General features: G+C 45.8%; 1 long non-coding RNA gene across 2 annotated transcripts; it reads left to right on the top strand.

Annotated features, from left to right (window-relative positions):
- The first annotated feature begins 1,525 nt into the window (after positions 1 to 1,525).
- On the top strand, positions 1,526 to 23,237 carry LOC111098198. 2 transcript variants are annotated; one of them, XR_005368175.1, is made up of 6 exons: positions 1,526 to 2,652; positions 14,185 to 14,293; positions 14,643 to 14,777; positions 15,399 to 15,550; positions 16,833 to 16,975; positions 23,039 to 23,237. It is a non-coding gene; the product is annotated as an uncharacterized LOC111098198 (long non-coding RNA). The 2 variants fall into 2 exon arrangements; XR_005368176.1 differs by lacking the exon at positions 14,185 to 14,293.
- Positions 23,238 to 25,125: the final 1,888 nt, after the last annotated feature.

Here is a 25,125-nt window from a genome sequence, read left to right as displayed (position 1 = left end):
ACCTCTATGGACCCTGGCATAACAACCGCTCTGATTATAATTGCTACGGGGCTGGACAAGTGATGAGCCAAGACGCTACATCCCCCGTTAACACCATTGAAAGGGCTGCATTGTAAGGGATGCCAAGCAGTGAGGCCCAGCTCAGGGTTTTTGTCTGAATGATCAGCTTTTTTCAAAGACTTTTGCTTATCGAAGAAAAGTTTTTCTTCTCTCATAGCTTGAAGATGCTTGGGAACTTGGGGTGGAGCTGCTTAAGATTTGTGCCTGATAAGGCTGTAGCTCTGGATGCTAATGAGAAAGAAATCTTAGCATCTTTTATGGATATCTTTGAGTTAGGAGTCCAGTTAGTGAAGCAGGATGGAGACAGTAGTAGGCAATCAGCTCAGAGGGATCATAGGATGGTGAGTGTGGAGAGTATTAGATTGTAAAAAATAAGACCTGGGTTCTAATGATTTCTGCCACAGACGAGCCTTGCTGCCTTGAGAAGTTCCTTTGGGTTTGGGGGCTTTCTTTTCCTTCACCAAGAAGGACCTGGGATGATTAGATGATATCTAAGATTTTTTTTATAGCTCTAGTATTATATAATTCTCCAAGTTCTATTGGTGGATGTTTATCTATTTACACATATAAGGGGAGATGTTAGAGGAATAGACCCTCTTCAGCTCTTTTAAGGTGGTCAGAGCACATTTCGAGCTTGCATTTAGTCACACGTTTACTGAGCATCTACTGTGAGCAGAGGGTTGTGTGAGGGTTAGGGATTGAGCATCCAAGGAAGCCATTTATGGTTCCTGCCTTTCCCAGACTGGCATGGCATGGAAAGACAGAGGAAACCACACAAAAGGCTGATAGAAAGCCAGCTCAGATGAATGATTTGATAGCGGTGCAAAGATCAATAGGGGATGTCAGAGGGAGAAATGAAGATCATCCAACTTCATCACGGTAATTAAGGATGGCTTTACAAAATCCCCTTTTGTTCCTTGGAGGTATTGGAAGACAGCAGTGGCTGTAGACTCCTCTGGGAGAGGCCCGTGTGCTCCTTGTTGGTAAGCCCTGCGGTGTCAGCCGGGCACCTGTGTTGGCTGGGGGCTCAGTACACGCTCCTCTTGACTGATCACAGAAGAGAAGTTATTGCCTGCATTGTCGTCAAAGCTACTCCGTCCAAGATAAGCATTAGCAGTGGCCTGGCACCCGCTGTATAGATTTGTCATCATATTATAAGGAGCAAAGCCATTTGGCAGCACCTCGCTCTAGGCCTCACCTGCGGCTCTGCGCTGGTTCTCAAATTAGACGTGAATAATCGAGCCAGCGTGTTCCGATGGTGCTGTCACAGGTCGTGTGGGCCGGAACGAGGGTGAGCTGATCATCAGCCTGGAGTCTGGGTGAGCAGCCTCCCGTACCTCACACAGCTTCTCTCCTGCGGCGGCCGTCACGGAACACCGGGGCATCGAGCTCCGTCACGGGCCGAGCTCACAGTGCCAGGAAGGATTCTGAACAGAATGTACCCGAAGAAGCTGGTGGTGCCTGTGAGCGCCAAGACGAACAGATTGTGCTGCAGAGGGTGTTTAGGAAGGGCCATTAAGACAACTTAAGTTATCGAAAGGCTGTGACAGGAGATTCGTGATGCGTGACAGGAATAGGCTTAGGTGGTGGAAGGACAAAGAAAGGAAGTTGGGTCCAAAGTCAAGTAAAGATAGCAGAAGGGCGGATTCTGTGCTTGGGGTATCTGGAAGAGTCTGAAACTCAGGGAAATGGGATATAGTGCTCACAGGCCACTTTTCTTTGGGGCTGAAAGGACTGGGCCTACAGGACGTCTGCATCAGAAGTCCCCTTTCCCAGCAGGTGCTGTGTGGGTTCCAGCTCATGGGGAGGGCTGGGTGTGGCCAGCGGGGGGGGGGGGTGGGCATCACATGCAAGAGAGTGAGCATGGAGAAGGCTCACTGTAGACCGGGAGCTGGGGAGGTGTGGTCCACAGGGGAGGCCCAGAGGTCAGAGGACAAGGTCTGGACATTCTGGATATTAGCTCCAGAGGGCCCAGTTGGGGTCTTATTGAGACCATAAACCAGGAGGATGCACGCAGGTTTTTGAGGCATGAGAACTAGTGTTCGATGCTTCCAGGGCCGCCCAGCATCTCTTTGCCCTGCTTCTGACACAGCCTCCTGCCCTGGCACACACTGCAGCACAGGGGGGCACCCTGGGTAGACAGCTGCACAGCAAGGATGTGGATCCGGGTTACTGCATAATCTTCTTTTCCTGAGAGAGGACAGCATTCATAGTGACTCAAGCTTGGAAACTAAGGAATGCCAGAGTATTAGAGATGCAGGTGCATCATCGGAGATGGAGGTTCATCATCGGAGAGGGAGGTGCATCATCGGAGGTGCAGGTGCATCATCGGAGAGGGAGGTGCATCATCGGAGGTGCAGGTGCATCATCAGAGGTGCAGGTGCATCATCGGAGGTGCAGGTGCATCATCGGAGAGGGAGGTGCATCATCGGAGGTGCAGGCGCATCAGGGACACGCGTCGTGAGCAGCTCTTGTGAGCCAAGGGTCACGTGAGGGTGCGGGACAGGGCATACAAATGAGGCCCCCCCTGGTCCCAGGACAGCACCCGGGCGGGGCAGAGGCACCCACCGCATGGCCGACAGAGGCACTCAGGTGATTTCTTCGGGGCGTGGGGCTCATTGGGGGAAACGAGGCGGGGAAGTAAAAGCCCCGAGCACATCCTGCAGGTGGTGGAGCAAGCAGGTGGCCAGCCCGGCCCGGAGACCCGCTCTCCATCGGGGAATCGGGAGGCGCCGCCGTCCTGGGGACGATGGCTTTGACCCATCCCACCCTGCTTTGTCCCCAGGTGGCCACGCCACGGGGTCCCTTTGCTCATGCTTGAGCTCCTGGGTCACAGGCTGACTCGCCGGGTGGGAGCGAAGCTGGGTCGCTGGGTGGGTGCTGAGCGGCGACCCCCCTTCTCCTGAATGTGAGGACGCCAGGCTCCCTCCGTCACCCTGGGCCCCTCGGAGCAGTTGCTGGGCCGGAGAGGGGGGCCTGGCCGGTGACCCAGGCGGCCCCCGCGGCTGCTCCCCCGCAGGCCTGAGCAGGGGGAGCCCGCACTTAGCCCAGCCCCTCATGGTCGCCCTGCACCTGGAAGTTCCAGAAGCCCTGCCCGGGTTCCTCTCCGACTCCGGGACTAGGTGGAAACTGTGGTCAACCCCTGGTTTTTGTTTTTTTTTGTTTTTGTTTTCTAGCAGGACACGTACACACAGGACCCCCCCCCCCCCCGTCCCTTCATCTGTCTCTGCATATATAGAGACAGATAGTTCTGGGCATGCATGTATGAGCAACTCTTCAGCAATTTAAGATCCAACTTAGAGTAGAAAAGCAGTTGCCCACGTACCCTGGAAATCGCAATATTGTCTCCTTTGTCTTAAAATAATCAGAGAGCAGTTGACCCTTGGACAAACAACAGGTTTGAACCGCATGGGCCCACTTATATATAAGTGGATTTTTCTTTTCTTTTCTTTTTTTTTTTTACACTACAGTCCTGTAAATGTATTTTCTCTTCCTTATGATTTTTTAAAATATTTTCCTCCAGCTTACAATTTTTGTAGGAATACAGCGTACAGTGCACATGCGAAACAGGTGTCGATTGTTTATGTTACAGGTAAGGCTTCTGGTCCACAAGGCACTATTAGTAGTTGGGTTTTGGGGGGGTCAGAAGTCATATATGGACCGAACAGGGAGGCAGCTGTTCCTCCGTCATGGTCGTGCCATCATAGCCCCAGAAACAACCTCCGTTCATTTGTGACCTTGACAGTTTAATAAAATGGATGATACTTTCTGATCAAAAGAAAAAGAAGAACAAAAGAAACCGTGGACGCTTCTGTATGTCCTACAATTAAAACTTACTCCGGGTTAATCGCATGTTTATGATGGAGTTTGTTCGTTTAATAAGTTGTAGTTTTATAATATGGGAAGGAGAAGTTATTTCTCAGGACAACACATCTAGATTTTTTTTTTTTCTGAAGAGATTTTTCTACCGTGTGCTACATTTATGTCCCTGCTTTTAAAATCATTTTTGAGGGATGCCCGGGTGGCCCAGGGGTGCAGCATCTGCCTTGGGCCTGGGGCATGACCCCAGGGTCCCGGGATCGAGTCCCACATCAGGCTCCCTGCATGGAGCCTGCTTCTCCCTCTGCCTGCGTCTCTGCCTCCCTCTGTGTGTCTCTCATGAGTAAATAAATAAAATCTTAAAAAAAAAAATTTTTTTGAAATTACTGGAGGACAAAAGCAAAAATACGGTGCTCACTGGGAAGTGTCGGAGGATCTTGCACGCATGGAGCTGCCTTTCCAGCTGTGACTCACCTGGAGTTTGTCCGCTGGACCTTCTCTTCGAGCCCGGCGCACCCTGGAGGGACTGTGGGGTCACAGGGGGCCTGAGGGGGACGAAAGCAGGCACGATTTTCTCTGCTCGGCGGGGCAAGGGTGGTCTCCCCTGCCTCCCGCCTTTTACCTTCTCCCCGTAAGTCATGTCCTGGGCGGGTAAGAGTCCAGACGACTCGGGCTCATTTTCATGGCTGGAAGAAAACTGATTTAAAATGGTTCTTTTCTTGCTCAAGCTCGGTGCCTATTTATTCATTAAACAGAAATCAACAGTCTTTATTGTGACATTCAGTGATGAATGTTTAATGCGCTGAACAGGAAAACTGTATCAGAGGTGTCGCTGCTGATCAAGCCCCAATCAGAGCCTGGGGCGCTCAACACGGACACTAGGGGCCCCCCAGGAGTTCTGCGAGGCGGGGTGCAGGCTCTGCAGGACCCATCCCCAGCTGCAGGCCTGGGCCAGGTGAGCTCAGTGCATCCCTGGGGGTCCCTGAGGTGGGGTGCGGACCTGCCGCACCTGCAGGCCTGGGCCAGGTGAGCTTCCTTTCTCTCCCTCCCTCTCCTTCTCTCTCCCCCTCCCTCTCCCTCTTTCTCCCTCCCCCTCCCTATTTAAACCACCACTTGCCTTCCGGGAACAGCCTACCCCAAGGCACAGACACTCCCCTGCAGTGATCCCAAGGCTCACGTGTGTGCCCAACCCGCACCCGGCCTCATTTACACATCTGTATTTCACATATGTCACACTTTGCGCACAATTTCAGTCTCCTCAGAAGGACATAATCACAGATTTTGCTGTTATTTCTTCATTTTTCTTTCTCTTTTTCCTCCCAATTAGCCAATGCTTTTGCAGGGGCGGCGCTCCCGGTGCAGGCCATGGGCCCCAACACCCCTCGATTAGAGGGATCTCAGGGGGTAGCCCCTCAGCCAGGGGGCTCCCGGCTGTGCCTTTTCTCCTCATGCTGCTTCATTCAAGGACCTGAGGTGGTGCAGGCAGGGAGGGGGCACGGCGGCAGGTGCTCTGCAGGGGCCGTGCACCCCGGGGCTGAGCCGTGTCCTGGAATCACAAGCTTCTTGCTCCTCATTCCTCAACAGCATTGGGTGTTTCATTGGGGCCGTTAGGACCATATCACATCATCGTTTTAATTTGCATTTGTAGGAGGAAAAGATTGCCTGTCTTTGCGTGTATTTATTTGCCTCTTCGGCCAAAGGCGTATTTTCCTCTTTCATGTCTGCTCGCTTTTTTTTGGTGTTTCTATTGAACTATCTGTCTTTCTCTCATGGATTTGTAGGCATTTTTCAGACCTCCAGAACACAGACTCTTTGTTGATTATGTAGATCGTAAATATTTTTTTCCTTCCCTGGTTGTTTTTCACCTCTTACTAGTGCCTTTCGATGAACAAGTGGTCTTCATTTGAATATAGATCATTTTCCTCTTCTTTTTTTTCCTTTCATGACTAGTGAGTCTTGTGTTCCGTTTGAGGACATTTTGTCTGCTTCACCATCAGGAAGCTACTTCCCTCTGGAAACCTTGTCCTTTTACCATCTACACTTATATCCGTGATCCATCTGGAGATAACTCTTGTCTGTGATGGTAGGTGGGAGATGATGGTGTAGAGAGGTTTTGAGCGCATTTAGCAGGTGGATATCCAATTAGATCCAGCAAGACTTTTATGGAGAAGGCTCTGCTTCCCACACTTCCTTGCACCATCATCTCACTGATCACCACCACGAAGTGGGCAGTATCTGTGCGGGCTGGCTGCTGTCCTCTGTTTCCTCGGGTAACTTACTTATCACGGTGCCGGACCATCCTGCCCTAACCCCAACTCGCAACCTGAGCCGAAACCGCACGTTGGATCCTCAGCTGACTGGACACGCGGCCGCCCCAAGCCTAACTTGCTTTAGCAAGTGCTCGTTTCTTCCTGTAGAGCCAGAGGCGTTTTCCTCATGGTGGAAGTCTAAGAGGCCTCATACACTAGGTCTCAGGGTTGATGGCTGTTGGCAAATCTCCCCAGGTAGATAGTATATTACACGTATAGTCTATATAAGTCATTTTTTATTTCTAGAACTTGGCCTGAAACATAGTTTTATATATTAGTTCTGCCCTATTGCCATGTTTTCCTGTTCCAGGGGTGACAATTATACCTATTTTGAGTCCTCCTATCTTTGCAGACTCTGAACGATGGAGTGTCACAGGGCTCCGTGCTTTGGGTCTTCTTTCATGTTCTGCCAAGACCTAGGGCCTAGGGTTTCTTGCCTGCTCCCACGGTTTCAAGTGCCACGTAAATGCCACAGTGCTCAGAGTGGCAGCGCCAACCGTGACCTCGCTACCCAGGGCTAGACGAGTGCGTACAGTTACCCTCTGACACCGCTCTTGGATATTTAATATGCTCTTCAAACATAACGTGTCCAATGTGAATTTTTTTTTTATTTCTGCCCCTGATTCTACGATGGGGTGCCCTGACTCAGAGAGTAGCAACTCCAGCCCGCTTGCCGGTGCTTCAGCCAAAACATTGGCCTCCTCTTTCTTTTCCACACTCACATCCAATCGAGGAGGAACTTATTCTCTCTTTGGAAACCCACCCATGAGCTCTGCTTCCAGCACCACCACATTCTTCCAAGCAATTGTCACTTCTTTCTTTAATTACTGCAGGAGCCTCTGACTGGCCTTTTGCCCCCTATGTCTGTTACTCTCTCTGTTGCCTGACTGATGCTTTAATATACAAATCATCCCACGTACTCGCTCAGTTCAAGATCCCCCCGAGGCTTATCCTTTCATTTTTTGGTGACCTTCAAAGCCATCCCACAGCCTATGTGGTTTCTTCTCTTAGTTTACCTCCTTTCTTCTGACATACCTTTATGATTTATGCCTTCACTTGACCCAGATCCCTGATCAAATCTCTCATCTGTGAGGCCAGAGTGGTCTTTCCTGATCATCTGCACCCTCCCTAGCATAGAAGTCCTCCCAGCTGTTTCTACCAAGTCCTTTACCTGTCTTACTTTTAGGATCCATCACCATGTGGGGCGTGTGTGTGTGTTCAAGGGCAATGCCTGCCAAATAGTGAGACCTTGGTAAACGTTGGTTGAATAAACAAAATTGCCTTTCCAAAATGCATATTTTAATTAAATTTTTAAAATATAATTTGAAAAGACATTTGCCGACCTCAGTGTGGTGTTCTATGACGTCGACTCATTTTGATTTGGACTGGACTGAGCAAATCACTGAGATCCAATAGAAAAATGCTTTCATTCCCTAAAATGGTTTTCCTCTCTCATTCAGATAGATGCCTCTAGGTTAATGTGAGAATCTGGGTCCATATCTGAGGAAGATACTCTTACTACTTAAATCAGAATTCCGAGGAGCATTGAGCTCACTCCAGTAATACTGACAAGATTTGCAAAACAGTAGGTTCCTCTGAGAGAATACTATTCATAGTAAGAGATTGTAAATTTTGCATGTGAGGTAACAAATGGAAACTATTCCTTAGTTCTTAATATTGCAGGAATCCCGAGTTTGGAAAATATATTTGATTTTTTACATTCCTCTTTAGTAAGATCTCTTAGCTCATTATTTCTACTTTAACCTGATGCTCAATAAGCTGTTCCTTGTGTTTTCTTAATTTGAATCTCTCTTTGATCATCATACTTCATGGTTGTTGATCATCTAGTAAATATAGATGAAAAGTGTTGTGTGTCTTGTAGGAATGCTGATACTAATGTGGGCCGATTGCTGTCTGGATCATATAAATAAGTGAAAGTGCTGCATAAGTCAAAATGTGCTATATATCAATGTTGTTAAGTTTGTTAGGATTACAATAATTATCATTGTTGTTAGGGATAAGAACTTTGCTCAATAAAGTCAGGGGTACGATCAATAACATTTCCTATTTTTGAAGACAATCAATGTAAACTTAACTAAGAGCTCTTCTCTTGCTTACCTAGCAGGAAATTCAATCTGGCCATTGCCTCTCCCTTCAGCCAGAATTGTGTGCAAAATTTTTTAGGTCTTCCTGAGAGAGTCGAAGCACTGAGCTGGGCCTACCAGTCAATGGCAACTAGTCAAACAAACTGGTTGCTGATGCAACTACAGATTCCTTCCTGGTTGGGTGCTTTGCTGCCTCCATGCCACGCTGGGGGAGGGACCCTAGAGGGGCCGGGAGCCCACGTGCCTGGAGTGCAACATTCCCATCCTGTAAAACAGAAGCTAAGTCCTCTCCATTGAGGCACAGGTATTTTATCAGTTAGAACTCAAAGTTGCTGGAATGCATCTGACTCTAAGCAGCTTAAACAAAATGGGCACATTATTATTATTTTTTAAAGATTTTATTTATTTATTCATGAGAGACACAAAGAGAAAGAGAGAGAGAGGGGCAGAGACACACCCAGAGGGAGAAGCAGGCTCCTCACAGGGAGTCCGATGAGGGACTCGATCCTGGGACCCCGGGGTCACGCCCTGGGCCCAAGGCAGACGCTCAACCCCTGAGCCCCCCAGGCCCCCAGATGGGCACATTATACGGCAATAAGCAGCTTACAGAGTTTCCAGAGGGGCCAGGAAAATGAGTTTAAATGCTTCGCGGCCGGATAAATGCCCATCCGCAGCAGGGGACCGTGCCCGTAGGACGGGGAGACGTTTCTGGGCTACACAAGTTTATCTTTCAATTTCCTGTCTTCTGGTGGCGCAGTGACAGTCGAGGGCAGGCATCCACCGGGTCATACGAAGGCGCTTCCCGTGGTTTACCTTGTGTCTGTATCGATGAATTTCGGGCAGGATTGAGGCTCTGCTCTGCTGCCTTTCTGGGCGCCCTTCGATGGTTTGATCGATGCCGCCAAGTGTCCCTAGTTGTCAGGGGGGCAGCAGCGGACGTTCTGCGGAGTATCTGGTGCACCAAGCAATCTGTCTCGGGTCGAGCAGCCTGAGATCCTTGGTGCTCCTTCAGTGATGGAAACAAAATGACTGTTTTATGCAGATGCTCTTCATCACCTGCAAGGACAATTCCAGATAACTCCATTTCACGGTCCAATTCCCAGAGTCATCCGAGGGAACGTCTTGCAGCTAGCTGATCTCGGCCGACCAATGAGCCCGGAGAGCGTTCCAGAACAAATGTGCTGTAGTAGCCACGCGAAGACCTTTTAAAGGTTGAAGCCACTGATTTGTAGCTGCTACCCTGGGGAATTTTAGGCCACATTTCTTTTCTGTCTAATGGAAAGCTGTGGCTTTAATGATGCAAGTGGTCACAGGCTCCAGTGGGTGCAGAGCTGCTTCCTTAGGAGAGTCGGGGCCTCGCCTTGAGACACTCCTGTAGTTTCCATCCTGGAAAGGTAAAGTGGCGAGGACACTTGAGGTACTTCACTTTCTCAGGGAAAATGCCAGCCTTTTCTAGCGACAACTTCTTATCAGAACGACATACGTGTCTTTTCAAATAACACAGAAGAGTCTTCCGGCACTTGCCATTCAGCTACACTTGTGGCTCCTCTCTTAATTGTTTGCTTCTTTCCTTCCTGCAAGGAGTTTGAAACAAGTTGGAATTAGTTGCTGAAACCTAGGCTTTGAGAATTTGAGAAATCCAGACTTGGGTTTTCTCTTGGCAAGTTGGGAGCCGGGGCAGCAGTGTGGGGGCCACGTTGCCCCCCGGCGGTAGAAGCCGGGCCGGGCTGCCGAGCCGCGGTCCGCGTAGATGAGGCTCAGGTCCCGCATCCCTCGAGCTTCTGCTGTTCCCATGTTCCTCCCAGCCGCTCGCTTGCTCTCCTCGCCTGTGTCCTGGGCAGCTGAGTTTGCAACCTGTTGTCCTAGCGCACAACCAGTTAGTCCCTCCAAACAGGAATTTTGAGGAATTTCTTTATTTTTTTAAAGCTTACATGTCAAAATGTTCGTATCTAGGTTTTTCTAGGGAAAAGATTCATAGCTTCCATCAAATTTTCATTAGAGCTTAAGATCCATTACTTTGGATGCTCTGTCTCTCTCCCCTTCATTTTTTAATAGTCGAGTTATGAGTGTGTTTCAGTGTAAATGTTTTAAGTCCTTGGAGCACCTGGGGGCTCAGCGGTGGAGCACCTGCCTTTGGCCCAGGGCATGACCCCGGGGTCCCGGGATCGAGTCTCACACTGGGCTCCTCACAGGAAGCCTGCTTCTCCCTCTGTGTCTCTGCCTCTCTCTCTCTCTGTGTGTCTCATGAATAAATAAATGAATTCTTAAAAAATACTTTAAGTCCTCTTTAGGGAATTACGTATAGTATAAATGCTGTAATAGGATTAATGCTGATAATAAATAATGGAGAACATGATACTGTCTGGAAGCTAGCTTGGTCTTAAAGATGTTCCAGGCTTGTTCCTCATCTGTAAGTCACAGGGGTCTCAGATTCTCCCGGAGACAGTGGTGAATTGGAGACCTGGACATTTAGGGACATTCTTTCTTGTTCACATCAACTTGGGGGGCTCCTCGGAGTCTAGGGCTCTTCACCTGAGGAAGTGTCTCCATGAACAAATTGTCAGAGGCCCGACTGCTAAAGGGAGGCACGCGGCTCTGTCACGGCAAAGGCTCTGCAGCCCAGCAAGCGGGCATCAGCTGCGGAGAGCGCCTTGCGGGGGAAGCTTGAGGGAATCCACGTCTGGTGGAGGGAGACTTTGCCTGCCGCCTCGGACAGCGCTTGCGCTCCATCTTCCCGTGTATTCCCTCACCTGCCTCAGGACTTGGAGATGGCTGGGACCAACGCGGAAGAAGCAGAAGGAGGAAGGAGGAGGAGGGGAGGAGGAGGAGGAGGAGAAGGAGAAGGAAAAGGAAGAGGAAGAGAAGGAGAAGGAGGAGGGAGGAGGAGGAGGAGAAGGAGGAGGAGAGGAGGAGGAGGAGGAGGAGGAGGCAGGGAGGAGGAGGAGGAGGAGGGAGGAGGGAGGAGGAGGAGGGGGGAGAAGGAGAAGGAAGAAGGGAAGAAAAGAAAAAGAGGAAGAGGAAAAGAGGAAGAAGAAAAAGAGGAAGGAGAAGAAGAAGAAAAGAAGAAGAGGAAGAAGAAGAAGGAGGAGGAGGAGGCGGAGGAGGGGATGAGGAAGAAGGAGGAGGAGGAGGAGGGATAAGAAGGAGGAGGAGGGGGAGAGAAAGAAGAAGAGGGAGAAGGGGGAGAGACAGAATAAGCCGAAGCAGAAGCGACGAACGAAGAAGAAGAAGAAGGTAAGGCGGCGGAGGAGAGGAGGGCGTGAGGGCTGCGGCGATGTAGGGAGGAGGAGTCGTATCTCTTCTTTTAGTTGCTTACTTTCTTCATCCTCCTCGCATATAAACACCCTCACTCTCTTCTCTACCTCTTCCTCCTCCTCCTCATTCTTCTTGGAATACTATAGCAGACAAATCCTTCATTTAGAATTTCTGGGAGGTAAAGAAATTGTAGTATTGTAAGGTACTGTTTGTATAACATATGTAAAATCCTTAAAAAATGCCTCCAGAAGAAGGCATTGGTATACCTGGAGGAAAAAAAATACTGTGATTTGCCTTCCTCTTTGCTCATATTGGAAGCTTTGAGTGACTCATTTTCCCACATGATTGAACACTTGGAAGATTTGGTAAATAATCTGAAATTTCATCAAACCGCTGATAAGAATGTAGCCCCAACACGTCGCTGTGGCAGTTTTGACATTGTGCATTGGGAATGGAAGTCTATAGACTTGTACAAAGAAAGAATGGGCTGGTAAGATCCCCTCTAGCATATTTCTGAAGAACAGCCACTCTAGAGGAAAGCATTTTGGGAAATCACTTCAAAAGTATGGAGCAAGAAAAGGAAAAACTGTGACACACTGTTGTTTTTCATAAATCAGCATGCAAGCTTGATTATTTTATAATTGTTATTTCATTTTTTTTAGCTTTGTTAAATCCTGTTTTGCTCTTTGGCAGAAGGTCTGAGTCAATTTTATAAATATAGTGATAATTGGAACTGTAATAAGTACCAGTGAGTGGTGTTTCTTCAGTGATGGCTTGTGCCCGGAGGTGAATCACTCCACTTCAAATTCTTTGGCACCTTGTGGGAAGCCCTAGCACTATGAGGGCTGGAAAGGAGTATTAAGTGTGTTATAAGCAGAAGGATTTGTTCTTCAAAATGGATGAAGAGAGGTCGGTCAGGATGCCGAACAGGGGCCCTGCATGCGGAAAGGATGGCTGGAGGCTGAGGCAGGGGCAGAGGCTCCCAGACTCACCCCCCCGCCCGGGCACAGGAGCTGCTGTACCACCTGGCTCAGGTGTGATATGGATGGAGTTGAGCAGAACTCAGTGGGCTCAGTGCTCCCCATGTCCTCCGGCACCGCCGATTCTTACCCGGCCCTTTGTGGAGCTCCAGGGTGCAGGATGAAAGGCAGCTTGGCTCCTATTATCAAACTCCAGATTCAATTTTAGGGTACAATGCAATGAATTGGGCTGGGATCAGTAGTACTAATGACAGCTCTTAGAAAAAGATGAACTTCTTCTTACCATCGTAAAAAAATTCGATTTTTATAGTACCTAATAAGATAGTCTTATTTTGATCTGTTTATAGGATAAAAATATGCATATATAATGTAGAGATGAAGAATAGGGATAGAAAGAAACGAGAAGCTAGAAGATCTGTTTTCTAGGCCTACTTGGCTACTAACCTATGACATCAAGCGTCTTCAGACATTACTGTACACCTGGGGGTATTGTTAACATGCAGGTTCTGACTCAGGAGGTCTGGAGGGGGGCCACTCTAACGAGGTCCGGGGGATGCCTGGCTGGTCCTCAGTCCCCACTTAAGACCATATGATCTGAGTCAAAGGCTTGAGTGATCTCTGTCACTTGTCACTTCATATGAAATGTCACCTTCTCCCTGGGGTCTTCCTGGCCATGTAGGCTAAGGGGGGGGGGGGCACTTCCACCCTATCCCCTTAACTGCCTTCACTTTCTTCATTGCCTTTACTCCATAAATGCTTATTTATTTATAGTTTGTCTCTTCCCAGTAGAATGTAGTTTCCATGAGGCAACAGCTTTATTTATTTACTTTTTAAAAAAAAATTATATCCTGAGTGTATGAAGGAGTGCCTGACATATACAGAAGCACAGCACAGAATGAATGGATGAGCTGATGGCTGAATGAATGAGTTTTCCCTTCATCATGGAATGTGTGACATCTTTGGAGTCCAGGGCCTTTTGAAAGATTAAACAATTCCACCTTTGATCTAAGCGTATGCAAGAGCAGTGGGGGAGCCCTCGACATTCAGTTCGTCACTGAATTTGATGTAGGCTACAGGGCGTCTGCAACTATGAGTTGCAAAATTGTACCCTATTTTGCAATTTCTGTTGTGATAAAACTAATCCTAGGAAAATCTTGGCTGGAGACGTCAGACGTTCTTAACCTTCCAGGCCTTAAAAGGTGTGGTTTCTCAGGATTACATGGGTAACTGGAGCTCCTCCAGGATTTCTTCCATTTCAGCCAGTGCCAGAAGATAGGAGGCCCCTCTGCCCTTCTTGCTTGTGGAGTTCCCTAGTCCCCAGGCTGAGGAGATCTGCCGTCGGGCAAGCTGAGTTAGAGTTCCAAACAAGGGACGCTCCTGAGGGTGCAGGCAGGACTGCAGCTCTCAGCAGTGGAAGGCGTGGTTTGTAAAACACAACAGGCAGAGGACAAGGGTAACTGCAGGTCAAGGGCTGATTGCTTCGTGCGGGGAGAAAGGAGGCGGGGTGGGGGGGTGGGCGGCGAGGTTCTCCCCCACCACAGCATTCTGAGCAATAGTGACTTTCATTAAAGCGATCGTCCTTGTTTTACTTGCCTATCTATAAAAAAATCATCCGTGTGAACACATTTTGAAATACTTTTTTTCCATCATTTTCAGGACCAAACCTCACATTTTAAAGTATTCCCCCCAAGAAAGGTCCCGCCTTGGGTGTGTGGCAGGGCAGCAGAAGGCGATAAGCACCAAGGAGACACAAATGACTAAGAAGGTGGCCTTCAATACTCTAACTCCAAATTTAAAACTAATTTATCTTAATTAAATTAATTAAATTGCAAACTGCTAAGAAAAGATGTGACTTGAATTAGTGTTTGTTCTTTTTCCTTGCCAAGAGTGAAAAGGCAAGTAAGTTAGTGTTAGTTAAAATCTAGATGATTTAGGTAAGTTAGTCAAGCAATAATTTCAGCCAGAAGTTTGGCCACTTCTCTTCAATTCCAAGGTATACCTGCTAATCTTCTCACTCGTGGAGAAGCAAATTGTCCAGATTTGTGGCTGATGTCTTCTACGACAGAAGCCCCTACCCCATTTCTCACAAGAGGCTGTCTCAAAATGATGTCCAGGTATTGCGTGGTGGCTGCGGGGAAGTAGGAGGAGAAACCCACGGTGGGGATGCCAGCTGGTGATGGCGCTGCTGGGAGGCACTTTTTCTTCTCTGAGAAGCCCGTTAAACCGCAGGGACTGGAGAGCTCTCCCAGGTAAGCCCTCTGGATTTATTGGGACGGAAGCGTAGACTACCTGCCAGACTGTAAAATTCCCACACGTCGAGCTTTATTGCCTACAGATCTGAACTAGAGGTGACACGGTATTGGCATCTTCTTCTAACATGCATCTGTTGAGAAATGGAAAAGCAAAGAGCCAATGCTCATGAAATGATCGCTCCGCCAAACGTGGCCGCATCCTGTATCTATGAAAAAGATCATTAATGAGAGAAGTCAAAGATGTCAAAGATAACAGGGCGATAAATGAATTAATAAACTCTTCTCATCATGAAAGTCATGAGGGTGGTGGACCCGTGCGAGGGGAGTCCTGCTTTGTGGATGAGGTAGTACAATAGGGTCAAGACCATGTCCTTGAAGAAGACAGCGGTTTTGATAAGGGGAAGTACACGTACCTACACTAGAGATGCACAAAAGCATTTTTTTATAACCCATAATGACAAAATGCTTTTAGAGACTATTTTCTTAGGTCTAAAGTATTATTGCAAAGTCATGGCTGTGGGGCTTTACCAGTGGTAGCGTTTTAGTCATGCAATAAATATTGCATAAAATAAAATAAAGGATTTCCCCTAAATATGCAGAGGTCACTTATCTTTCTAGCTTACTTCATGGGGCTGAGAGGAGCTTGACAAGTACCCTGAGATGCTTGGTAAGGAAGGCTTCCTGCAGTGGTTGAGGTAGTCACCGTCTTGGGCCAGAAGCATACACCTCACCGTATAAACCAGGACTGAAGAGCTCCTAGGACTTTAAAGGTACGGTGGCAGGTGACTACCATATGGGGGCTTGTGGGTCACAAGGAAGGGATTCTACCATTGGTGTAGTAAATTAGGCCATAATATTTGAACAGCCATGAACTAATGGATAATCACCAGCTAGCAATAGTGAAAAAACAAAAAACAAAAACAAAACAAAACAAAACAAAACATGTAACAATCGTTTGCTGTTGACTAAATGGCTATACTCTTTTATTAATTATTTGGTTTAGTGTCTGACCAGCCTGTTTCCCATGATGGCACCCTTTCAGAAGAACCAGGGTGGCTGAAGTGATATTTTTCCACATTGTGACAGATGTTTCTAGACAAATAGGGTATTTTACACTGAGTATACAGAAAGCATGGCCAATATTTGGATACACAGAATGGTAAAATGAATGAAAATGCCCTTTTAACCAAATGGATAGACATCCTATTAGATTCTTTTCATTAAATGGCCAAAAAGCACGTGTCACATCTGGCCTATTGTTCAGTCACTTTCCAGTCAAGTTCTTAAGTGATTTCCTAGTGCCATGAAATGCATGTTGAAAGGGGTCTTTTTCACTCTGCTGTGGCCTCTCCTCTTGAGCTGACATTACACAGTGCACATCACTGTCACTGTCACAGCATGAGCTGGATATTTTGGGCAAAACCTCTTTCATATGGATGTCAGATACTACTGCCAGCATTACATGTTCAGAATTCAGATCTTGTATTCCAGAAAGGATTTTTTCCCCCTCTTGGTTGTATTGACTCTTTAAGATTTGTTGTTAAACCATCTTCAGTGGGCCCTATAAATGGTGAATTTGTGAAGAAGGTTAATATTAATAATTTCATTTTATGGCAAATCCACAACGATGGCTTGGTTAGGGAATGCTGATTATTTTAACATCTTAGGATCCAAGATTTTTTTACTTGATATTCATTTACATATTTGTGTGTGTATCATATATATTATATATATCATGCTTATATAGAAAATAATGATAAAAAGCATATATAGAGAGATACACAGGTTTTGTTTTGACCACCATTTTCCATACAAACATCTTTTGTTCTCTTCTCTCTTATACGGTAAATGTCTATGTTAAGCATATTACCTTGCATACAACCTAGGAAAAATCAGGCACCTCTGAGGTATATAATCAGCTATAGCATAATTGGTTAGATACATTGAGGGTAATTTTTTATAATCTTTCTGCATTAAAGATCAAAGTCCTGCCCATCAAGTTAACAGAACTCAGAAACGTTGGCAAATACGTTAACTGGTCTTTTCTTTCAGGTCTGATTTTGATCATGGAACGTCAGTCTTAGAAGTAAGAAAAAAATATCCTACCTCTGGCATTACTTACAGCCTTGGAGAAGGCACCTGACCTCTTTTTTATTTACCATGTCTATAAGAAGTTGGATTTGGAAAGGTTCAAGGTAATATTTTGCAAAGAAAGTGTTAACGCTTGTTTAGAAAAATTATAAAAGACATTTAGGAGAGAAAAAAATGTTTTGGGGCTTCTTAAAGCTTTTTATTCAGACCCAGGATGGAATTTTTATTCAGGGTGGGATTTCCTTCTGTGGGGGAGATGACTAGATGAGAAACATTTCTTTCTCCCACCCGGTTGCCATGAAAAAGACTGACTGATACGGGGGCGTTACAAACTCGAAAGGGTTACAGTCAGGAAATGCGTGCTGGCGTGGTGGGTCTGACGGAGCCTGGGATCTCAAAACGTAAGTGGCAGGTACCTGGGAGAAGTGTGGGAAGCGGTGATGTCCAGCTTGGTTTATTGATAGTACGGGACGTCTCATAAGGCAGACAGAGCAGCATCTAGAACCTTAATCAGGCCCCATTCTGCCATGGAGACAGGCTGACACATGGTCAGTGTCCGAGACGCAGCAGCAGGTACCAAGGACTAAACCATAGCATGACAGGTGCTACGCGAGGGTCACTGGAAAGTACTGTAGGTTTTTACTGATGTCACTCCAGGCAGATTATGAAGGTTGCAGCGGAGGAAGGGAGAGATGGAAATCCTCTTCATACTCCTGTGAGTTTCTTGGTGACGCAGGTTGGCCCATGGAGCATCTGCATTATGCTTTTACCCCGGTACCTACCCCAGTGCCTGACATTCAGTATGTGCCCCGAAGACATGTGCTGTTGAAAGAAATATCAGATTATCAATACGGATGAATGGTGTGAGTTTGATCTTGATAAAAGAGAACCATAGATCATACTTGACATTCTGAGAAAAACATTGTTTTGGGTTGGTTCACCATGACAGTATAATGAGAAAAGCATATATTTTTATATAAAAATAAGTATGAGTATTGTCTATGAGACAGTAAAAATAAAGCTTTCAATACTTTGTTGATGACTTGTATTACTTTTTTAAGATTTTATTTAGTTATTCACAGACACACAGAGAGAGGCAGAGACACAGGCAGAGGGAGAAGCAGGCTCCATGCAGGGAGCCCGATGTGGGACTCGATCCCGGGTCTCCAGGATCACACCCTGGGTTGAAGGCAGGCACCAAACCGCTGCGCCACCTGGGGCTGCCCATGACTTGTATTACTTAAGGATTTATATTGTATTTATAGTAATTAGTGGGCTTGTTGCAATTAAATGCTGGTTTTGATGCATAGACAAAATACACAATAAATATTTATAAAAAAATAAGTGAATGCAATTTATAATAGGCTGTTCGTACCATCAATTTAATCTATAAGTATGTGAAATAATTATATTAATAGAATTATCATGGAAAAGATGGGGAATATAATAGGTAATATCTGAAGAATATACACTGTCTTCTGACTTAGTCGCAGGGTTAAAAAAAGTAGCAGGAAAATAATTTTGCTCATTCTGTCACTCTTAGGCAAAGCTAAGATATTTATAGTTTCCTTTTAAGAGAAGAGTACTTTTTTTATAGTGCAATTTTTATAAATGATAATTGTAAGTTTTGATAAAAATTAATGAATTCTAAAAGAAATGATCTCCTCCAAAAAATCTGAGTGTAAAAACAAATTTCTTTTTGTCAAATGATATTTTTTAGAGTGATTGCAAATTAAAATTTATTCTCATGTTAAAAATTGGGCCTCTGAATGTAAAAACATTCATAGGCATAGAAAAGGAGAATGTATTACAAGTATAAAATTTCGGAATGAATTCTTTATTTTCGAATGTAGCGTGTATGATAATTGTCATTAAACTCAAATATTCTATGAAGAGGACTAGAGACAGAGGCTGTGTTCTTTTGGTTCTGAGGCCTGGAGAGAAGGAAATGTAGTCTACACGTCGCCTGATTTTATCTCGTGTCTCTTTTATCCACAGCATTTACATTTTTTTGTCCTTCCTTCTAATTGGGCTTGTTTATCTCATGTGCTAGGTCTTCATGGTTTATTCAGCAGCTCTGGTGAGGCCTGTTAAGGGTCCTGATTTGTTTGCTTAGCACACTTTTGGGAAGAAAAAGAGCCACTATGTTCCAGCAGACAATACAGTCACCGTTTAAAAGGACGGTTCCACACAACCTGTTTGCTCTTAAAGCGTAGATCTTCCCTTAGTGACTCTGCTTTCTCCAAGGTCTGTCTACAAGGGAGGAGGAGAAGCCCGCCTGCTTCAGATGACTCCACGGAGATTCCGATTCTTGACGTTGTCTAGTAGGAAGGGGACCTGCGGGGCAGGCCTGGGCCCCCGTAGCCCGGGTACCGCGCTGGAGCCCTGTGGGACCTGGGCCCCCTGACCCCTGCAGGCTCACCGAGCCCAAGCTCCCTGGCCTGGCCCCCGACCCCTGCAGGGTCACCGAGCCCAAGCTCCCTGGCCTGGACCCCGACCCCTGCAGGGTCATGAGCCCAAGCTCCCTGGCCTGGACCCCGACCCCTGCAGGCTCACCGAGCCCAAGCTCCCTGGCCTGGACCCCGGCCCCTGCAGGGTCATGAGCCCAAGCTCCCTGGCCTGGCCCCCGTCCCCTGCAGGGTCATGAGCCCAAGCTCCCTGGCCTGGCCCCCGTCCCCTGCAGGGTCATGAGCCCAAGCTCCCTGGCCTGGCCCCCCACCCACATGCCAAGTGCCCCCTGGTGCAAAGCCCTGCGCTCCACCCGGTGGACAGTATGGAGAGCACTCGAGCACACGAGTGTCTGCAACTCAAGCCTTCAGTCCCGTGGGCCCCAGCCTGTTAAAGATGAAGATCTCTTTATCTTTCTTTAGATTTAAAAGATTTTATTTATTCATTTGAGAGAGAGAGAGGGAGAGCTCGAGTGCATCTGCACATCTGGGCAGGGGAGGGCAAGCAGAGGGAGAGGGGGCCACGGACTCCCCCCTGAGCAGGGAGCCCAGCTGCAGGCTCGAGCCCAGCACCTGGAGACCATGGCCTGAGCCACAGTCAGACGCTTCACCCCCGGAGCACCCAGGCCCCACCTTTTCCTTCTTTAGAAACAGCCGGTGTTCATTGACTATATACCGTGTGCCGGGCCCGTGCGCTGTCTCCGTGCTGAGTTCTTCATGCACACTATCTTCTCCTGGGGGGGGGGGGGGGGGCAGGGGAAGTGGACAGATACATGTATTTATTATTTTATTATTTTTAAAGATTTTATTTATTTATTCATGAGAGGCCCAGAGAGAGAGGCAGAGACACAGGCGGAGGGAGAAGCAGGCTCCACGCAGGGAGCCCGACCTGGGGCTCGATCCCGGGATCCCGGGGTCATGGCCTGAGCCAAAGGTGGATGCTCAACTGCTGAGCCCCCCAGGGGCCCCAAGATATATCTATTTTTTAAACTATTTTTTAAAATAGATATAAAATTCATCATTTTTTAAAGATTTTTTTTTTATTAAAGTTCAGTTTGCCCACATATAGCATGACACCCAGTGCTCATCCCACCAAGTGCCGCCCTCAGTGCCCGTCACCCTGTCACCCCAACCCCCCGCCCACCTCCCTTTCCACCACCCCTTGTTCGTTTCCCAGAGTTAGGAGTCTCATCATTTTAAACACTTTTAAGCGTGCATTTCAGTGGCATTACGTGCACAGTGTTGCACGACCATCACTGCCGCCTACTTCAAATCTCCACAAAGCCACACAGAAACTGTTCTGATTCAATAATTGCTTCCCCTTCTCCCCGCCCCAAGCCCCCGGGAGCCTCACGTGTGCTTTCAGTCTCTGAGCATTTGCCTGTTGGAGATACTTGGTAGGAGTGGGGCCGCAGAGCATCTGTTCTTTTATATGTGGCTTGTTTCATGGGGTCGAACGTGGCTGAGCCTCGCTTGCGCTGAGGCGTGTCTCAGGACCTCCGTCCTGTCCCGCGCGAGCAGTGCTTCCCGTGTGTATACTCTGCATTTCGTTTATCCAGTCGGTTGATGGACACTTGGGTTGTTTTTCTGTCAAGCTTCCAGTTTCTGCAATCGTAGACCGAGTCCGTGCCCTGATACCTCATCCCTTCCCAGAGTGACAGTGAAGCCATCCTCCCTCCGTATTCTCCTTCGTCCTTATTCCATTTAGAATCAGCTCTTTGCCCCTTTTTATTTCTCGGCTTTTGCTTTCTCTCTCTGCTAATGACTATCCTAGCCTATGTGTACCTATTTTTTTTTTCCAGAAGGCATAATTTCAGTGTGTTCACAATTGAGTTAAATTTCTTCTAGGATTCATTGCAGTGAAAATATCAGTGTAGATTTTTTTCTCTCAATTCATTGATTGATGCTTTACCATTTCCCCCCAGATCAAAAGGAATTACAAGATCTTTATATAATTTACCGAAATAGCATCCATCGTTTGAATAATTACTTGACCTCTTTGTTGAGTTTATTTTATTACAAATACATTTTTAACATTTTACGAGATCATTCTAACTATGCTGTATTTACTAGAGTCAAGGTGAGGCAAGAATGACTAAGGCTGTGCCCATGGAGGAAATTCCTCTATAGTTGTTGAAGTTTCTATAAAGCCCTGCTACTGAACTAATTTTACAGATTCCCTTTACTGATATCAGTTATTAATAAATTGGATTTAGAAAAAAAGTATTCCATATCCTTTATTCTCAGGAGAAAAGAAAATAGTTTAAACCAGCAACACCAATGAATTAAATTTAATGAGGACATTTGTGGCAATAATGATGGAGTGTCAAGGTCTCTAAGATGCGGCGTGCTAGCTATTTTTCATTCTCTTTAATTTACACATGAAGGCTTAAAGAGCTGTGGGCAAGCTCCTTCAAAGAAAAGAACATCACTGCTGAACCAAAGCTAATGCAAAATTATTTGAAAACTAGAGAGTCCTTTTAGCACACAATAATAGAGGAAAGCAGAGCTTTTATATTACAAAATATAAGCTTCTGTTTAAAGGATTTCCCCCTCTTTACCGTTCATATCAAGTACACCCAATTCATTTTTTATTCAGCTCCCAATTTTTTAGGCTGTGGTGGATCAGTGGGTCATGTGGGAGTATGGTGAAAAAAATGGTATTAAAAAAACAATCTTGGGATCCCTGGGTGGCGCAGCAGTTTGGCGCCTGCCTTTGGCCCAGGGCACGATCCTGGAGACCCGGGATCGAATCCCACATTGGGCTCCTGGTGCATGGAGCCTGCTTCTCCCTCTGCCTGTGTCTCTGCCTCTCTCTCTTTCTCTCTGTGTGACTATCATAAATAAATAAAAAATTAAAAAAAAATAAAAAAACAATCTTATTTATTTTATTTTATTTTATTTTATTTTATTTTATTATTTTATTATTTTATTTTTTTGCCCAAATATTTTTTTATGAATTTATTTTTTATTGGTGTTCAATTTGCCCACATATAGAATACCACCCAGTGCTCATCCAGTCAAGTGTCCCCCTCAGTGCCCGTCACCCAGTCACCCCCACCCCCCGCCCACCTCCCCTTCCACTACTCCTTGTTCATCTCCCAGAGTTAGGAGTTTTTCATGTTCTGTCTCCCTTTCTGATATTTCCCACTCATTTTTTCCTCCTTTCCCCTTTATTCCCTTTCACTATTTTTTATATTCCCCAAATGAATGAGACCATCTAATGTTTGCCCTTCTCCGATTGACTTATTTCACTCAGCATCATACCCTCTAGGTCCATCCACGTGGAAGCAAATGGTGGGTATTTGTCATTTCTAATGGAAAGATGAATGGATAAAGAAGATGTGGTTTATGTATACAATGGAATATTACTCAAAACAATCTTATTTTAACAATAACAGACTGGATATCGTTTAGTATTTCTTATATTCCCATTCATTTTGTGTAATGACACGCACAAAAAGTATGTAAATATTATCTTTAACAATCTTTGGGTGAGTGAAAGGATAGAGAGTTTATGCTACTATAAATTATAGTTGGAAATCTGACGCTGAGATGGTCTATACCTGTCAGGGAAACCAGCACAAAGAACAATTAATCCATCCTTTTGATTGTTTTCATAATCAATACCGATTTCTGTGGTTTCATTGACCCGGCCACAAATCACATTGAATCTTAACTTGGAAAAACCCAACACTTTACTTCTCCCTCTCTCTTTAGCTGACGCCTTTCCAAAGGAGATGCTCACCAAATGTTTGTGAAAGAACAAGATGAAAGACGACCGTGTGACTTGATGTCATTTCCCAGAAAAAAACAGACAACATGGCCAAATGGCACGCTATGGTCCAATGCCATTTGGACTAATGATTTATTCCTTTAACTTCTTTTTTAAGAAAGTAAAATAAACCCCCAAACAGCATCGTCCTGCTGTGGCACGTCTCTGTTAAATGCTCTGTGCTTGCTCAACAAATCCTGAAGCAAAAATGGAAACCCTGTGTTTATGAGTGAAATTATATCTACTGTTCGTGATAAAAACATATGGAGCAGGAGTTATGAACTGGGGTTCATGGGTCCCCAGGATGGCATGGTGAGAGTGGAGAGATTCTGGGTGACTGAGAAAACTGAAATGATTAACAAATTTTGGAGCATATTTTTCTGGGATGGGGAGACTTAACACTGATTGAACTGCTCCTATTTGCTTAGAGCTCTTCTAGCCATTTTATGAGTTTTTACTCCCTTTGTCCTCGTGACAGCCCTAGGATGGCAATGTTCCCATTATCTTCCTATTACAGATGAGAAAAATGACATACAAAGATTTTATATAACTTGCCTAGGGCGTCTCGACAACTGAGGGGTCAAGCCAGCATTTGAACCCAGAAGTCTGGCTCTAGGATCTATGTTCCTAAGCTGCATATATACTGTGCTATCTCTTGATGGAGAATAGGTTTTATAACTTTTTTTTTTTCAGACTTTCAGAAGAATTTGTGACCTAAACAGCGTAGATATCTTCTAGAGTAGAGGAGACAACCGAACCACAGAAATGCTGCTTTCATTAGACACGCCATGGAGTACAGCCCGGGGTAGGGGTGGGGGGTGGGGTTGTCACCACTAAGACAAATCAGATGTAGGCACCTGTGGTCACTTAGATGTTAGGCATTTTTAAGGTCTGCTGATAAGTACCAACCATTTATTAATTTAATCTGGCTCCCCAGGATGTCGTATTGCATACTGTCAATGATAAAATGGAGAAAATAATGATAAGGATCAAGATTCCGACAACGTAGGTAAAATGAGTTGAGCAAAATCTGGGGAAAGTTGAAATTTAAGTAGAGACCATAGAACAAATAAAATACATTTACTTAAATTGAGCCTAGAATTCCTGTTGGTCAAAGCAAAATGCAAAACATGATCAGTTCCATGATTCACAGTTTCTAAGAAAATCTACCACTCCCTCAGATAATAACACATCGCTTTATGTGAAATCGGTAATACATTTTATTTGAGTGTATAGTGAATTTTTTTTTCAGTGGCATCTCTCTGATACATGTCATAGCTGGTGATGGACCTAACTGTGCCCCCTCAAAGTTCATGGACTGAAGTCTTAACCCCCAGTAATTCTGAATGTGAATTCATGTGGAACAAGGGCCTTCAAATTAAGATTAAAGGTCAAATTAGTAAACCTCAATCTGATATGACCAGTGTACTTAAAGGAATAGGCTATAAGGACCCGGACATGCCCATGAACCGGAGAGATCCCGTGAGGACATAGTAAGGAGACGGCCGTCTACAAACCTAGGAAAGAGGCCTCAGAAGAAACCAAATCTGCAGACACTTTTTTCTTGGATTTGTAGCCTCCGGGGCTGTGAAAAAATAAGTTTCTGTTGTTGAAGCCACTCAATCTGTGGTATTTTGTTACGGCAGCCCTCGATGACCATATAAGTAGGTTCCTTAGAATACTTGATGGTAATCTATGCTTCAGCATCCATTTGGTTCTTAAAATATTTTGCATGGCAGCTGAGGAAGCAGAGCCAAGTTAGATGAGGACTCCCCAGTGAAATTCTGAGGACCCCAAAACAAGGTAGTCTGAGCACAGCGCCTTTTCTACCTTTTCTAAAACAGCTTCATTTGGAGATGAGATTTAGACCATTTAGAGGAATGGATGAACTCTCTGTGTGTGTGTGTGTGTGTGTGTTGGGGATGTATTTGGATATAATATACTGCTCTAGACAGCACTTAACTGCATGGTAAAAGCATAAAATAAAATACAGTTTCTATACCACAAATTAAAACTTAGGACTATTGGGCAA

This window comes from Canis lupus, chromosome 12 (genome assembly GCF_011100685.1).
Source record: "Canis lupus familiaris isolate Mischka breed German Shepherd chromosome 12, alternate assembly UU_Cfam_GSD_1.0, whole genome shotgun sequence".
NCBI lineage: Eukaryota > Metazoa > Chordata > Mammalia > Carnivora > Canidae > Canis > Canis lupus.
Note: the sequence above shows the minus strand (reverse complement) of the source record. Positions and strands in the feature narration are given on the sequence as shown.